Consider the following 17,300-nt stretch of genomic DNA (forward strand, 5'->3'; position numbering starts at 1 on the left):
TTCTCAAGAACATATTTTGAGAAATGTTGGGCTAGTATAAAGGAGATATATGAATAGACCCAGAATTGGAGCTTCATTATAATAATACAGGCAAGGTGCTTTATAAACGCCACTGAAAAACAAAAACAATTTACCTAAGATTAGAGCAAATGTGCTGGTGAATAAGAGGATAAAAGTAGTCTAACATTCTCAGTGAATGGAAGAATTTCTGTAAGACTAAAACAGTGAATGGATCACTAAGGGAAAGCGCAAAGTAGTGGATACCATGCTGAGCTGCCAACCACAAGGTCAGCAGTGAAAATCTACCAGCCGATCTACAGGAGAAAGATGACATTTTCTCCTGTAAAGATTTACAGCTTTGGGAAGTCGATTCAGGGTCCCTGTAAGTTGGAACCGACTTTACAGCAAATAACTACCACGCCCACAGAATGCACGGGAAGAATGGCTGAAAAAACAAATGTAGATGAGACTAGAGTCAGAGTGTCCTTGTATACCAAACTAAGGGTTTTTATTTCTGTATTTTTTATGAATCCATTTCATTTTGTTTGTTTGTTTTTGTAAGCATGGAGTAGATAAATCTGTTTTATTTATTTTGTTTTTTAGGAAGTTTAGTCAGCCAACTATGTGGAGAAGTAACTAGGTAATTGGATGATGGGAATCATTAGAAAACCAAAAAACATAAATTTAGAACTGACTGCCAAGTTTCCTTGAGGAAAGAACCATCTTTATGCACCTTTATTGTTTGGTAAAGACATCCCTAAGCACATGGTCAGGAGAACAAAGAATAAGACAGAGGCAACTTGGATTGTCTAATATCATTGGCAAGAATTTTGGGGTAAGAAGAGGGTAAATGTGTTAAGAGGGAAAGAGTGGATCAAAGATGAGAGAGAGGAAAGATCCTGTAACTTGTTGGGTCTTTTTGAATGAGTTAACAAATCATAATCTAGAACAAACAGTGAGCCTTAAAGACAGCTGAAACCTAACTAGTAGACACAAGGTCCATGGAATCTTGGAAAATTAGGGCCCTGGTGTGGCACTGCAGGATAATGTGCTGGACTGCAAGATCAGCTTCAGCCATAAGACCAGCCATTCAAACTCACCAGCTGCTCCTCAGAAACCCTTTAAAAGGTCTCTCTGGATTGGAACCCAATCAATGGCACTTAAAAACAACAGAAACAACAAAGGAGATGCAAGGATGTCAGTTTGAGGACTAAGGTACATCTGCCCCAAGTCACAGTATTTTCAAGTGTCTCATATACATGTGAAAGCTGGACCCTGAATAAGGAAGAACTTAGAAGAATCAATGCATTTGGATCATGGTGTTGACGAGAATATTGAAAGTACCACGGACTTACAAAAAAATAAACAAATCTGTCTGGAGAGAAGTGCGGGCATAAACCAAGGATAATGAAGCTTCATCTAACATACTTTGGACATGTTCTCAAAAGGGATTAATCCCTGAAAAAGGACATAATTCTTGCTAAAGTAAAAGGTCACCGAAAAATAGGGAGACCCCCCAATGAGATGAGCTGACACAGTGGCTGCAGCAATGGGGTCAAATATAATGATAATTTTTGGGGTGACACAGGACTGGGAATCGTTTTGTCCTGTTGTTCATAGGGTTGTTATGAGTTGGAACAGATTCAATATCACCTAACAACAACAAAAGAGAAGCCTACAGTTGGAAATAGTGTTCCTTAAGAAAATCAAAATTTCCATTGAAAGGGAAGGGCAGAAGTGTTCTTTAAAGAAAGTTGATTATATTTGTCCAGACTTCCCAACAATTTCCCAACTCAGACCTAGTAATTGCTCCTCCCCCACATAGCTTCCCATAGGGAAGTAATAGTGGAATAGCAGTCATGATATAATAAGTGCATTTCTATTTTTATATTAGCTGAAATTCTTACTCAAACTCAAACTCACTGCCATCAAGTTGATTCTGACTCATAGGGACCCTGTATAGGGTTTCCAAGGCTGTAAGTCTTTCGAGGAGCAGAAAGCTTCATCTTTCTCCCTCAGAACAACTGGTAGGTTTGAACTGCTGACCTTGTGGTTAGCAGTCCAATATCTATCCACTAAGTACCCTAAATGGAGGCCTTTGATAAACCTACATAAAAACCATATAGTTTAACCACGTTTGTCACCAATAAGGGGAAGTAAGAGAAAAACAGCAATGAGGCTATGAACTAAGCCTTACAACACTCAATAGACTCTTGTGAACCCGGATGGAGACCTGGTTGGCCAGCAGTGTGCCAAGTCCAGGGGACTCTTGGACCCAGAGTCAGTGACATAGCCACAGAGGACTAGAGTGGAGAGTGAAGCATCCAACTGATAAGAAGAGAGGGCACATGCATAAGAACACCCACACTTGCAGATAATACCAACTTGACCTGGCTTCAATGACTGCATGATCAGAGCTCAACCAGAAAAAGAAAGAAGAGGAAAAAAAGAGTAATCTGACATATTTGATGAACTTGACACACACCTATGGATACAGTACCTCAAAAGAGTGAACAAATCTTCACAGCGAGGATCATTCCCACCTCCTCTACACACGGAGAGGACAGGGATGGACAACTTGGACATTGGCTACCCAGAATGGGGGGGCTACAGAGGCAAGAAGTGACTAGCTTACAAGCTTTCAAGAGGGAACCTAGATTCAGAGGGTGTGAAGCAAGGTAGAATCTCCACTGAGTAGTATCCATTCTGCCTAGTCAAGGCTGATGAAAGGAGATGTAGATAGGTCTGTTGCAATACAATAGTGAATAATTGTTTTCAGGACTGATTGTAAGGGCTAGAAATGTAAAGGTGGACGTTTTGGGGCAAAGGGAGGGAGGGGAGTGATTAACCTTACAGTCTAGGAGTGGAGGTCCCTGAGACCATCAAAGAAGAAGAGCAGAGAACGGAACCCTACCCAGAGAAGCAGTGACGCCAGGGATGGAGGCAGAGATGATAACATGGGGAGATGGAGCAGCTGGGGACTTTGGACCAGGAGAGGAAGAGGGAAGAGTGGTGATGTGCAGATGACACGTGGGCAGGCTTGCAGGGTATACCCTTTGGTTGATAGATGATTCATGGAAGGAATTGTAACCATGGCAAGGAAACAGTGTACGACAGGATCAATGTGAAGCTGATGTCCTTTCATGTAAACTATCACATAATTCACCCATGAAACATTAAAAAGCAAACAGCAACAAAACATATAGTTTAACCTCAAGCTATGAACAAGGTCTCACCTCTCTACATAATTGAATCTCCATCTTGGGATCTTTCTCTCTTGGGATGGTCAGTTGTAAGTGTAATTCTAAGCATTATCCAGCACATATAAACACAGATCTGAATGTTAAGAAACACAGCCTTATTACAGAACTAGCAATGTGAGTGTTGTTTTAATTCACTGCTGTTTAGTCATCTCTGACTCACATTGACATCATGGACAACAAAACCAAACATTGTCTGGTCCTGTGACTTCTTCATAACCATTGGTTTCCTCAAGTCCAGTGTTGTGTCTAGTGTGTATTTTCAGTACTCTCCTACCTACGGGGCTCATCTTTCAGCACAACATACTGAACAGTATTCTCCTTTGTTCCTTACAGTTTTCATTGACTAAGTTTCAGAAGGCAGTCCTTTCTTATTCGTTCATCTTAGTCTGGAAGCTCCACTGAAACTTGTCTACCATGAGTGACTCTGATGGTATTTAGGATACTGTTGCATAATATCCTACTAACATCATACTAACATCATACTAACACACAAGCCACCACAAAGTACAACAAACTCTCAGAGGGATTTAGGAAGCATGAGTAATTTAAGTAAGTATGATGCTGTTACATGCTGTGGAGTCGGTTCTGACTCATAGTGATCCGGTATAGGGTTTTCAAGGCTATAAATCTTTTTGGGAGCAGAAAGCCTAATCCTTCTTCTACAGAGCAGCTGGTGGATTCGAGCTGCTGACCTTGCGATTAGTGACCCAATGTGTAACCCATTTTGCTATGAAGGATCCTTATTAGTAGGTATAGCCCAATCAGTATCCTAAGTTTGTCCAGACTGGAAACTCCTTCCTTGGGCTGATTGGTGCATAATACGGGGAATGTAGCAAGGTGAGAATAGTACAAGGCAGAAAGGAAGAAGGGACCAAAGTTTACATCTTCTCACATGAGCTTGTGTGTGACTGAGGAGTCGTTCCTAGGCTGTCTCTTCTGGACACATAGAAGTTTCAAAGAAGCATTTCAGGGACCATTGTTTGTGGTGTGATGCGTCTAGGGGTACACAGTTAATGAGAAAGCTAATAATGCTCGTGCATTCCCACCTTCTTTATAAAGCATATTTCTCCCTTTAATCAAATGTGTGGATTGATCTTCAAATAACATTTCCTTTGAAGAAAGTATTCTGTGGCTTAGAATCATTTTCTAATCACTATGATGGGTGATTGGATTCCGAGTATGGTACTGTAGGATCAACACTGGATTGCAAACCACAAGGTCGGCAATTCAAAACCACCAGCTGCTCCTAGAAACCCTATTCAGGGTTGCTATGAGTTGAAACAACTCAATGGCAGTTCACAACAACAAAATGATGAGAGATTAGGGAGTGCTCTGCTCTGTAAGATAAGACTGGACTGTGAACCACAAACTGCTTCTCAGGAGAAAGATGAGGCTGTCTGCTCTCACAAAGATTTACAGTCTCCAAAATGTATACAGGGTGGCTATGAGTCAGAATCGACTCGACGGCAGTTAACAAAAAGAACCATAAGAGATTATACCATTGGATCAATAAAATATGCAAGAAATACCTTGAGAATATAGGAGAGAAAAGGACATTGTTTAGTTCAAGAATAGGGCATGCTATATAGAGGCTAACTGGTGTGACTAGAATGGCATTAATAGTTAAGGAATGTGCTTGGCAATATTCTAAATTCTATACATATGTTAATTTATTTAAACCTCATAAAGACCCTCTGAGATAGGTATGAGTTTGAACTTTATAAAATTCTCTCTTTGTAGTTCTATTTTAATGTCAACCCATTTCATGTAATTCAACTTATCATAAAATTTTAGATGATGAAACCAACATACAGAAATATAAATTAACCTACCCAAAGTCAAATAGCTAGTCAGAGGTAGCATTAGGTTTTGAATCCACAATCTGAACCCAGAGCCCATGCTTTGGACCACTTTGACACATGACATAGAATTGCAATAAGAAGAAAAACCGTGAATGATAAATTTATGGGAGAAATCCCTAAGTATTACAAATAATTAAATGTTCAACTACTTGCTCTGAAGGTTGGTGGTTTAAATCCACCCAGAGGTATCTCAGAAGGAAGACCTAGTGATTTGCTTCTGAAAGGTCACAACCTTAAAAACCGTATGGAGCATTTTCACTCCGTACACATGGTCTTCCCATGAGTCTCAGTCAACTCAACATCAACTAACAAAAAACAACAAAGTTTGAGGGAGGGATTGTATTTTGCATGCACATTGAGTTTTGTTAGGCTTTGCTTTGTATTGTGCTGTTATCATGGTGTGACAGGGACAGTTCTTCAATTGGAACTGCAGTTGAGGAACATCCATACAGAAATAGGTATATGGTGTGATAGCCTTGGCTGCCATGTTTACGGCAGTTTCATTGCTTTGGTCTTGTTTTGATTTTATTCTATGCGTACAGAAGCTGTTAAAAAGCCCCTTTGCTAAGTGCATTTGATGTTGAGACTATGTTCCACTCTAAGAGCAACCATAGCCATAAATACCTGAATATCTGCTTCTTTCTTGACACTTGGTGATATAAATAGTATAAAACAGGAAGGGACTGTGGTGGCACTATGGGTTAAGCTGCTTACTGTGAAACGTCGACAATTAAAATGCACTAGTCACTCCTTGGAAGAAAGAAAGCAGAAAGATGCTGTCTGCTCCCATAAAGATTTACAGTCTCAGAAACCCTACATACAGGCTCTGTGGGTTAATGCGCTGGACTGCAATGTCAGTTTGAACCACAAGGTCGGCGGTTCAAGCTCACCAGTCACTCCAATTCATTGGCACTTAGCAACAACGAGTTGGAATCATATCAATAGCAGTGTATTTGGTTTAGGTTATATACGAGTGTGAGTCAAAGAGTATTGCTACTAGGATTCCAGTTCATATATGCACAGGTTTTGTTTTGTTTTGTATAAGTATTTATTATGAATTAAATGATAGTTTATATGGGTGGGAGAACATCAATGTTACATGCATCGTTTCATTGCAGTGCATCATCATTCAACAGAATTTGCTTCTATTACCTCTGTTTTTTTGAGAGAATATCCAAAAAAAAAAAAAAAAAAAACACTCAGGAGTATATAATCATTTCCACAACCAAAAGGCATATTCTGGAAGCTTGCCTCCTGGCCACCAGCACCTGGCCACCAGCACACAGCCTTCCTCTTTCCATGAGTCTAGAGTCCTCAGCTGCTCTATCTCTCCATGTCCTCATCTCTGCCTCCATCTCTGGTGTCGCTGCTTCTCTGGATAGGGTCCCACATTCTGCTTGTGCTCTTCTCCCTTGATGGTCCTAGGGTCCTCTGTTCCTGAATTGTAAGGTTAATTTCTCCCTCGTTTTTGTTACTAAACTTCTACTTTTACTGTTTTGACAATTACTCACTATTGAATCATGAAAATCTTCTCCCCATCTTCTTTCACCAGTCCTGACTAAACAAGATGAAAACCACTCAATGGGGAGTCTACTTCCCCCACACACTCTGAAACTAAACTCCCTCTTGAAAACTTGTAAGCCAGTCACTTCATGCCTTTAAGTTTTTGTTGTTGTTAAGTGCCATCGAGTCGGTTCTGACACATAGCGTCCCTGAACAGGGTTTCCGAGGCTGTAAATCTTTACAGGAGCAGAAAGCCTCATCTTTCTCCCACAGAGCAACTGGTAGTTTCGAACTGCTGACTTTGCGGTTCGCAGCCCAATTTGTAACCACTACGCTACCAGAGCTCCTTTATAGCCCTCCCATTTTAGGTAGCCAGTGTCTAAGTTGCCCGCCCCTATCTACCCTGTGTACAAAGGGGATACGAGCACAGGCATTTTAAACAGAACAGTGTTTTGTGAATGGCTGAAGACAACTTCTTTCAGTAAGAAACTTGTCTGGGTCACATTAGGACTCCTGATGTGGTGCTGTAGAATAAGCAGTAGACTTCAAACACAAGGTCGCCGACTGAAACCTGCCAGCTCTTCCTTGGAAACCCTTACAGGATCACTATGAGTCAAAACCATCTCCATGACCCTTAACAACAACAGAAAGTCTCATCAGAGTGTTTCAAAAACAAGGTCAAATCAAAACAATGGCGTCCCACGGATTCTGCTTACCCAGTTAAATTCAAAGTAGAAAGGTCAGCTCAGAAGGTTATAGTGACTGATTGGGGGATTTTAGCAGGGTCGTCTTGATAGATGTTTCTCAAAGGACTCAGGACTATCAGGGGGATTATTATGGAGAAGTTTTAAGAAATTTAAATGATGCATTTGTAATAAAAGTAAGCAAAGTTACACTGAGGCATTTTTTTCCATCACAGCACTTTACCTGCACCTTCTTCAAGGGTTGTGCTATGGGAATTTAGCAGGGAAACCCAACCGCACCCAACCTAGAGCCCTGATCTTGCCCCTTCAGACTTCTTTTTGTTCCCCAAACTCAGAGAACATTTAAAAAGAGCATGATTTGAGTCCCTTGAAGATACCAAATCATAACATAATCCACAAAGAATGTTCTACATCCTGTTTTGGTGAGTAGCAACTGAGGTCTAAAAAGCCTGTCAACTGTCATCTAAGGTGCAGCTATTGGTTTCTCCCTATGCAGAGGAAAGAAGGGAATAGAAAATTAAAGACACATGGAAATAATTATTCTAGGTGACTAACGAACAACATCACCATCAGCTTCCATCCCCTTGAAACCAACTAGGTGATACCTGTCTAATGCTATCAACTGCTCTGAAATGGATCGTACTAGAAGGTTCTGGGCAGAGTGGGAGGAAAATGTAGAACAAAACTCAAAAGCATAAAAATGACTTGTCCTTTTTGAATATAAAGCTGATGATCTTGTCTGTAAACCTTCAATCAATTTACAATAAAAAATTAACTAAAAAAAAAGAAGACCACTCTTGCTCTTCTCCTCTTCCTCTTATTTCTGCCCTCTTCTCTCTCTGCTCTTCTTCTTCTTCCTCTTCCTCTCTTCCCTTCTGCCTCCTGCCTTCTCTCTCTGACGGAGGTTATCTTCCTCACCAAAGACTGTGGCCCTTAGCCACCTTTCAGGTCTAGAAATGAACTCATCCTCATAGTTCAATTTTCAGTCAGATGATAAGAGAGTCTTATAAATTTTATAAATTGAACTAGAGAAGCAGGCACATTTTAGAATAATCTACGATTTGAGATCATAGGGGCTAGAATTTACCCAAAAAATTCAAAAGAGTTAGGAAAAAAGCAGGAATGGAAACAGGAAACACTTGGCAGAAGTAGAATAAGTGATGTTACAGTGTGTAGATTGTAGTCAGTGACATGAAACAAAATCCATATAAACTATCAAGTGGAAAACTGATCTACTATGAAAGTTCACCCAATTCACAATACAAGTTTGAAAAAAGATCCACAGGGATTCTCTCTCTCTCTCTTTTTTTTTTTTTAAATTAAATTTTTACTGTGAATTGAGTTATATTTTATGTGGGAGAACATCAGCTTTACATTCATCCTATCGTATTTTCTTTCATTGCAATGATTATAATTCACTCAACAGTATTCCCTCTGTTTTTTTGTTTTTTGGATGTACACCAAAGCACTCAGGAATATATAACCATTCAAACAACCAAAGGGTACACCCAGCAAGCATGCCCCTTTACTGTCAGCACACAGACCCTCTCCCTCCCTGAGTCTAGAGTACCCAAACACTCCACCTCTCCATGTCATCATCTCTGCCTCCATCTCTGGCATCGCTGTATCTCTGAATAGGGTCCTGCACTCAGCTCTTCTCCCTAGATGTCCCAGGGGCCTCCGTTCCTGGACTGCAAGATCAATCACTCCCCTCCTTTTGTTACCTTTACATTTGCAACATTCACAATCAGTCCTGATAGCAAATATTTACTATTGAACCACAGAGTCTTATCCCCATTTCCAGCCCCATCCAGACAGTTTGGTAGCAACTCAGTGAAGATTCTACCTCCCTCCACATTCTCTGAAACTAAGCTCCCTCTTGAAAGCTTGTAAGCCATTCACTTTGTGCGTTTGTAACACCCACCCACCCCACCCTCCAGAGTGGGTAGCCAATGCCTGAGTTACCCTGCCAACAGGGAATCTTCAACTTTCTTGAGATGGGGGAGGGGGGGAGACATTATAATAATCACATAAAAGACATCACTGTCTTCCCCCAAAATTACACAAAGCATAAAATGTTGCTATGATTGCAGGAATTCATTGATCATCTGAAATTCATCATTAAGACCCAGGTGAAGAATCTATCTTTAGGAATTCTTCTTTTGAGTTTCAAGACCCAAATCAGTAAAACCAGCGTAAGTGTGAGGCGTGAAGTCCGATTGTACTTGTGAGTGAAAATAAATCACTCTTGGGTTTGAAAATGCAATCTATGGTAAGGACATTGATAGGCCATTGTTCTGTATTTTCCAAATAGAAAAGAAGGTGGTCTAACTGTTGTTGAAAAGTTTGTTTGACAGAAAAACAAACAGAAATGTAGTCAAGGTAATGGAAGAGCTAAGGGTTCCCATAAAGCCAGCATTACTGACTGAAGGCATGGCTTGATCAGGTCACATATGATTTGACCAAAATCCATGGTTCTGCTTCCTGTGGTTTGCCACTTTTTTCCAAGGACGTAGTCAGAGATATCTCCCCACAACTCTTCAGCTACTTCCTTCCTTTGAGGCCCCTGCCTAACAACAAGAAAAGAAAACATCTCTTACTTCAGCTATTAAATAAACATCACTGACTTCAGTGATTGGACTATCTTCTCGAAATTGTTCATCTCTGAACGAAACACTAGAGACCGGAGTGGGCTAACCTTGTCACCACAGAACTAGAAGTAAAACCTGCTTTCCCAGAGTGAACAGACAAAGAGAAAAGCCCAAATGAAAATGTGGAGAAAGGTAAATAGACCCTGGGAGACCAACACCGCCAGTGTATTTCACAGGATAAAAATTTAGTCTTATACTTAATATTACAACATTATTGATGTTGTTGTTGTTGTCACATGCTGTTGAGCCAGTTCTGACTCATAACAACGCTATATAGGATTTCCAAGGAGCAGTTGGTAGATTTGAACCACGTCGTGACTCTGTAGGATAAGTACTAGACTGGGAATCACAAGGTCAGTTCAACCCACCAGCTACTCCTGAGACTTTCTCTTCCTGCAAACATTTACGGCCTCAGAAACCCTATACAGTGTCTCTATGAGTCAGAACCAACTCGACAGCACTTAACAACAACAACAACCCTATAGTTCATAGTCTAGTGCTATCATTACACATGGAAAACAACCCATTGTTTCCTGAACCTAGATAGTCATGTTCAAGTCGTGTCCCTTGAGTCCCAGCGGAGTGTACCCTAATGGGACAATGTTAATTGGTCACTGGCAAGGTGCCTGTCACCCTCCCCTGCACCAGCATTTTAAAAAAGGTCCCACTGAAGTCATTTATATATTTTAGAGTACTTAATGTGCCCCAATGGGCCTGCAGCAAAAGATGCATTTTGAAATATCTAATGAGTAAATGGGGCATTTAGTAAGACACAGTCTAATTACTTTAGGTCTTTGTAAAATATTAATTTAAGGCAGCTGCAGCATTAAGGAATAAGTTTGCCAAGCGGTGCTCAGTAATTTAGCTCCACGCCTGCCATTAATATCAATAGAAGTCTTGTAGTTCACTTGCCGCCCATTGCTTTGGAAATGTACCCCTAAGGTATAGAAATCTGCTACTGTGATTTTTTTTTTTTTTCAATTAAAGTTCCAGGAGGAAGTGCAGCGCTCTGGTTTTGTACACAGGTGTATCACCTGCCTTGATGGAGCTGTGATCTTGAGGACTAAAGACCACACACTCATGTTGAGACATGTCTGTTGATGATGCTCATGGGTAAATGAGATTTCAAGCTCCAAAAAGACACCCCTGAGAATAAAACCAAGTCTCACAACATGATTTTTCTCAGAATTAAAAAACCCTTCCAAGAAACCTTACATTGGGAAAACGTCTTTCCAGAGTAGTTTGTGCATTTTTCTAAAGATGCCGAGACTCCACCCTATACATAGCCATACATCCTGAATAATTATGAATTGTGTCGCATGAAAGAGTATATCTGAACAAGCCTGAGGTTACCTTACATATGATCTCTAGGGCAGACTCCCTCCCCATTCCACCCACATCCCCCAGCAATTGACTTGGCACATTTGGCGCCAGTGGAATTAGATGAACTGGAAGTTTTATGTGCCAATCTAAAAGTCTGACTCTATACACAGTAGCTTCTTCAGTGATGTCAGTGGCCAATCTGACTGACATCATTTTATTAGTCTTGTTAACGAGTTCTCCAAATCTGATGGAGAGGTGTTTGGGGAAAGAAGTTGTCATTCTTTGTTTCCAACCTTAGCATGACCACAATTCTCAACTCTGGATGGGCGGAGTGGTGATGATGTCATGGTGTACAGTGAGAAGCCGTTGGGCTGGGAAGGGCTGGGAAAATGTTGTCAAGATTAACTGTGCTTTAGTGGTTCCTGGGGCGAAGTGCCGATGTGGAGGACTGTGGAATAAGAATCTTCATCAATTGGCCAGCCCTTCAATCCCACAAAATATAAAGTGGCTTTCTTGATAATGTTTGCAGTAAAAGTTTTAAGCGACAGCTGCTATTGGTTCTTTAACATAGAAACAACATATATACCATGTAAGAGAAAATACAGCAACCAGATACTTTAGGAAACCATGCAGAATGGTCCAATGTCATTTGTGGCTTTATGTATAGCCACGCCACACAGCTTTGTGTCCAACTTCATCTACTTCCTGCTCTTAGAAAGTTCCCAGGATCTTTTGTTTCTGGATCCCTTTGCAAATTGCAAGAGCTAATTTAATTTGGGGGTGGGGAGGCTAGGTCCCCATGCTCCCTTTCAACTGCAGCAAAGATTTCATTGTTTGTAATGCCTCTTAATACTCTAAACAATATTTATGCTGCAGTCTACAGCATTTCATAACTTTCTTCTAATTGCCTTAGCAGTCTTTAAAACCAGAGCTTAGCACTTCGATAATAAGCGTATTAATTTGTCTAACGTTTAAGTTCTTACAAAGGAAGAGACAAGCATTAATTTTGTTTAGTTAAAACAAGCTTTGCTTTTGAACAGCAGGTGGTAATTGAAATAAAACAAGGACTCATTAGAGGAGCGTCTGGTGGCTCATGATACAAACAGAGCACACTAGAAAACCCAAACACAAGAGCCCTGAAATAAAGTGGTCATCATCTAATTAACAGAACATGTTTTAATTACCGAGTAAACCATGCAGCGCCGTGTGTCAATTTAACTGATGTGCTAAGTACCAGTTTACAATATCAGAAACAGACAAATAATTGGAATCTAATTACATGCAGGTCTATTGCACACCAGCGCCTCCAGCCCATCTTAATAAACAAGTTTTTACATCAAACCATGAATAGCAAATACAGCCGTGCTGTTAATTGCTACATTGTGATATTGGTACTTTGCCAACGCTGACTATTAAAATAAGCTCTTGTGTGGATTGCAGTTTCTCTGCTACGCTTTAATTAGAATCAAATGAGAGGCCGAGATCAGGCTGTATTACTGCAATTCAATATATGTAAATAAGATAACTGGCTGATCTTTTTATTTTATTTCTGAGCCTCCATGCAATAGGCGGTTTAGTTATGGTAATAGGTTATCACTTTGCAAATGAAGTAGACTTGTGCTGTGAGATGAATCAAGAAACATGTAATCTTTGCTAGAGAGTCTAAATATTCCCCATCATCACACGTGGGAACCAGAGAACTTTCTTGCCCAAGATATATTGCTGCTATATTTTTAATGCCCACATTGGCCTAGTTTTGCAGTGATAGTTTTTGATGTTGTATTTTACTTGTCTAAATAAACGTGTGATCCATAACATGCTATTTACAATGCTCAGACAGATATTTCAAGATAAACTCTTTCAATGGCAAATCATTTGTTTGAGTACTTAAAAGGTTGCAGAGAAGGTCTGCATGCTTCTGTAGAATGCAAATTTTAAATTAAGACCAAGGCACAGATAACACTCATATTTCATACTGTATATAAATGTGTTTCTTGTCAGAGAACTAATCAGGGATTCAGAAATATTGAGTATGAAAATGGAATCTATGGTAAGGACACTGATGGGCCATTTTTCTGTATTTTCCAAATAGGGAAGAAGATGGTATAGCTATTGTTGAAAAATTACCAAGTAATGATCTCCTGGGAAGATCTCCTGATGTCTCATTAGAATTGTAATTAGAAGTGGCCTTGACCTTGGAAAACCTGCTTCTTGAGCAAGCTCTCCTCTCTTTTGTTTAAGGAAAACCTCTAAGTTTCCTCTACTCTTGGGCCTGGGGGCAATGCTAACCAAACTACTTAGAAGGAACATAATGGAGCATTTCAAATGCACTTCTCTGTTGCAATAAATGGAAACAAGCAAATACAGAATAGTTATCACCCACTTAATTTTAGTTGTAGTTTGTCAGTGAAAATTAAAACCATTTAAGCCTTATTTATTTCTAAGGGTATTTTGTGCCATTTCTGGGTTAGGTCAGTCCTGGTTGTTGTTAAGTGCTGTAGAGTCAGTTCTGACTCATAGTGACCCTGGTTAGAGTTTCCAAGATGCAACTGCTATGTTTGAACTGCTGACCTTGTAGTTCACAGTCCAGCGTGGATTCTACAGTTCCACACCAGGATTGCTTAGAACTGTCTTAATAAAGATGGGGTGTGCTAGGAGTATCTATAAACAAACCCTCAAGACTTTAAAGACAATCTGAAGGCATTTTCAACTTTTGCCTTGAAGAAAGCAAGCCAAGTCAGTCATTGGCTTGGGTTAAAGTCAGACTAGAACAATACTCCACAAACTTGGCGCAGGGCCTTGCCTATTTAAATTTCCATCACACCATTGTCGGAGGCTCATGCCTTTCCCATGGTTCGCCTGGTGGCCATGTTCCAACTCCCAGAAGGGAGCAAGTACGCCATGCAAATTCCTGGAAGAGCCCGCATGTTCCCAACACCTCATAGGGTACTTCAGTGCAGGGGCAAAAACATTCCTGAAACTCATGCTGTTGGCAAAATCACAAAGGGTTTCAGGATGGTACCTCATCTATCTAGGTTCAAAAAATGAAATGGAGCCCCCTGATCAATTGTCAAGAAAACAAAAACTCAAGTCCACGTAGCCCCTGGTTTTCCACCTCCTGCAAAACCAAGGCAACCCCAGTGCCAATGTATAATCAAAATGTTTAAAATGCAAGCAAAGAGGGGTAGAAAAAAATGCAAGGGGCTGGAAAACGTATGTAATAAGGTTAAATTTTACAAGCATAATTCCATATGTTGAAAGCATCTTGTAGTTATGTGAAATACAGATGAAGCTATAAATTACTCCCAAATCAAAAGTGTCAAGTTTCAGGCTAATACTGAATATATATATACACACACACACACACACACACACATACACACACATACAGCTTCAGAATTCTTATTAAATACGAAAACATGCTAAACATAGAAAAGCTAACAACTGTACCAAAAGTAACACAAAGTGTTACTAATGTCTGCCAACTGGTATTACTCACCAGGGCAATCAATCACACATGAGCAAACCCCGATGGCAGGCAACCAGGAAACTTGAAACCCACCTCTCTCCCATGGTTGTCTTATTTGTGGTCACTTTTGCAAAGATTCCGCATTATTCCACTTGCTTACTGTTAACCCTGAGAGGACATGGTTAGCAAGGGGAAAACATTTATTCAATTATAATGTCTTTATTTCTACTTAAGACTCATACAAAACTGTCAGCAATAGACAAATTAGTGCTTTGGGTCATAGCACGTACTCAGTTTATCCTATATTTGAATTCTAATAAATTGTTGTTGTTAAGTGCCATCGAGTCGGTTCCGACCCATAGCGACCCTGTACAGGGTTTCCGAGGGTGTAAATCTTTATGGGAGAAGAAAGCCTCATCTTTCTTCCGCGGAGCAGCTGGTAGTTTCGAACCGCTGACCTTAAGGTTCAAAGCCCGATTCGTAACCTCTACGCTACCAGAACTCCAGAGCTACCAGAGCTACAAGAGCTAATAAATTATATCTACTTTATTACAAATATTGTAACTGACATGCTGTCAGAGCTATGTATGTATATGTCTGGAAATATACATAAAGCTTTGAAACCTGTCACTTTCAGTCCTTTTATAAAAATCACCCTCATTTGCTAAACAGTGTTGTTATGTCTTTGGTTGGGTATAATTTTTCCTCTATGTATATGTCCATGATTCTTAACTCTAGAGGAAAATATTATCTCCCTTGAAAGTATTTTTGATCAAGCATGAGATTCAGAAAGTCATGTGGAAGCAGTTTCTTTCTATAACATCCTAGATCAAGTTGTAAAATGGATTACATTTTCATTCAAAGTTGGTAAACACTTTGCAACCTACATGGTGACCTTTACAGGAACCATTTTCAAAATTTGGTGAAATGGTATCTGCTCTAACTCCTTTCAGATTGGACACAAATGTAGCCTCTTAACCAAAAGACAAACTAGGTATGCCAAAGGTGATAATGTGACTTTACCTCATTGGTGATGAAGGGAGTATACAAGGGGCTTCAAAACGTTCATGGAAGGTTTTCAACCAAGCGGCTAAGTATACTGCATGGAGAAGAGTTAGTCTCTTCAACAGATGGTGCTGGTAGAACTGGATGATATGCAAAAGACTGAAACAAGACCTTTACCTCGCTCCTTATACAAAAACCAACTTAGCATGGATTAAAGACCTAAATGTCAATCCCAGAATTGTAAAGACCATCAATGAAAGAATAGGGACAAATATGAGGACCCTGTTTCATTCTGCTGTGCATAAGGTCGCTATGAGTCGGTACTGACTCAATGGCACCTAACAACAACAACAAATACAGGGCATAAACAGATTACCAAACATTTTGAAGACTACACAAACAAAAGTGGACAAAATAATAGATGATTGGGACATACTAAAAATTAAAAACTTATGTGAATCAAAAGACTTCAGGATCACTAGCCATCAGGGAGATGCAAATCAAAATAACAATGAGATACCATCTCACACCAGCAATAACAGCATAGATCAAAAAAGCAGAGGAAAATAAATACTGGTGAGGATGTGGAGAGACTGGAACCATCCTACTTTGCTGGTAGGATTGCAAAATGGTCTACCCACTCTGGAAAACAATATGGCGCTTCCTCAGAAGGTTGAAAATAGAGATACTTTATGATCCAGCATCACCACTCGTCTGTCAGTTTATCGTACTATGGTGGCTTGTAAGTTGCTGAAGACAAAGACAGACTAGGCAGAAGGAGTGACAAACTACTTCCGAATATTTAGTCACATTAGCAGAATAGCAGAGAAACACTGTCAGATAGAGTGCCAAAAAATGAGCCCCTCAGGTTGGACAGCACTCAAAATGCGACTGGGGAAGAGCTGCCTCCTCGAAGTAGAGTTGACGGTGATAACGCGAATGGAGTAAGCCTGTGGGAGAAAAGACCGTGGGACCTTCACTTGCTGATGGCGCAAAACTCAAAATGAAGAGAAATAGCTATAAACACCCATTGAAAATCGGAACACGGAAGGTACAAAATATAAATCTGGGAAAATTGGAAGTTGTCAAAAATTAAATGAGACACATAAACATCGATATCTTAGGCATTAGTGAGCTGAAATGGACTGGTCTTGGACATTTTGAATCTGACAACCACAAGCTGGGGGGACTGAAGAAAAAATTCAAGGCTCGACTTACGTTATTGAAAGATTCTCTGGGAAAATTATTGAATGATGCAGAAAGCATGAAGAGAAGATGGAAGGACTACACAGAGTCACAGTACCAAAAGGAAGTGGTTAATGTTCAACCATTTCAAGAGGTAGCATATGATCAAGAGCCAATGATACTAAAGAAGGAGGAAGTCCAAGGTGCATTGAAAGAATTGGCAAAGAACAAGGTGCCAGGAATTGATGGAATAAAAATTGAAATCTTTCAAGAAAGTGAGGCAGCACAGGAGGCACTCACTCATCTCTGCCAAGAAATTTGGAAGACAACTATCT

This window comes from Chrysochloris asiatica, unplaced genomic scaffold (genome assembly GCF_000296735.1).
Source record: "Chrysochloris asiatica unplaced genomic scaffold, ChrAsi1.0 scaffold00290, whole genome shotgun sequence".
NCBI classification, from domain to species: Eukaryota; Metazoa; Chordata; class Mammalia; order Afrosoricida; family Chrysochloridae; genus Chrysochloris; species Chrysochloris asiatica.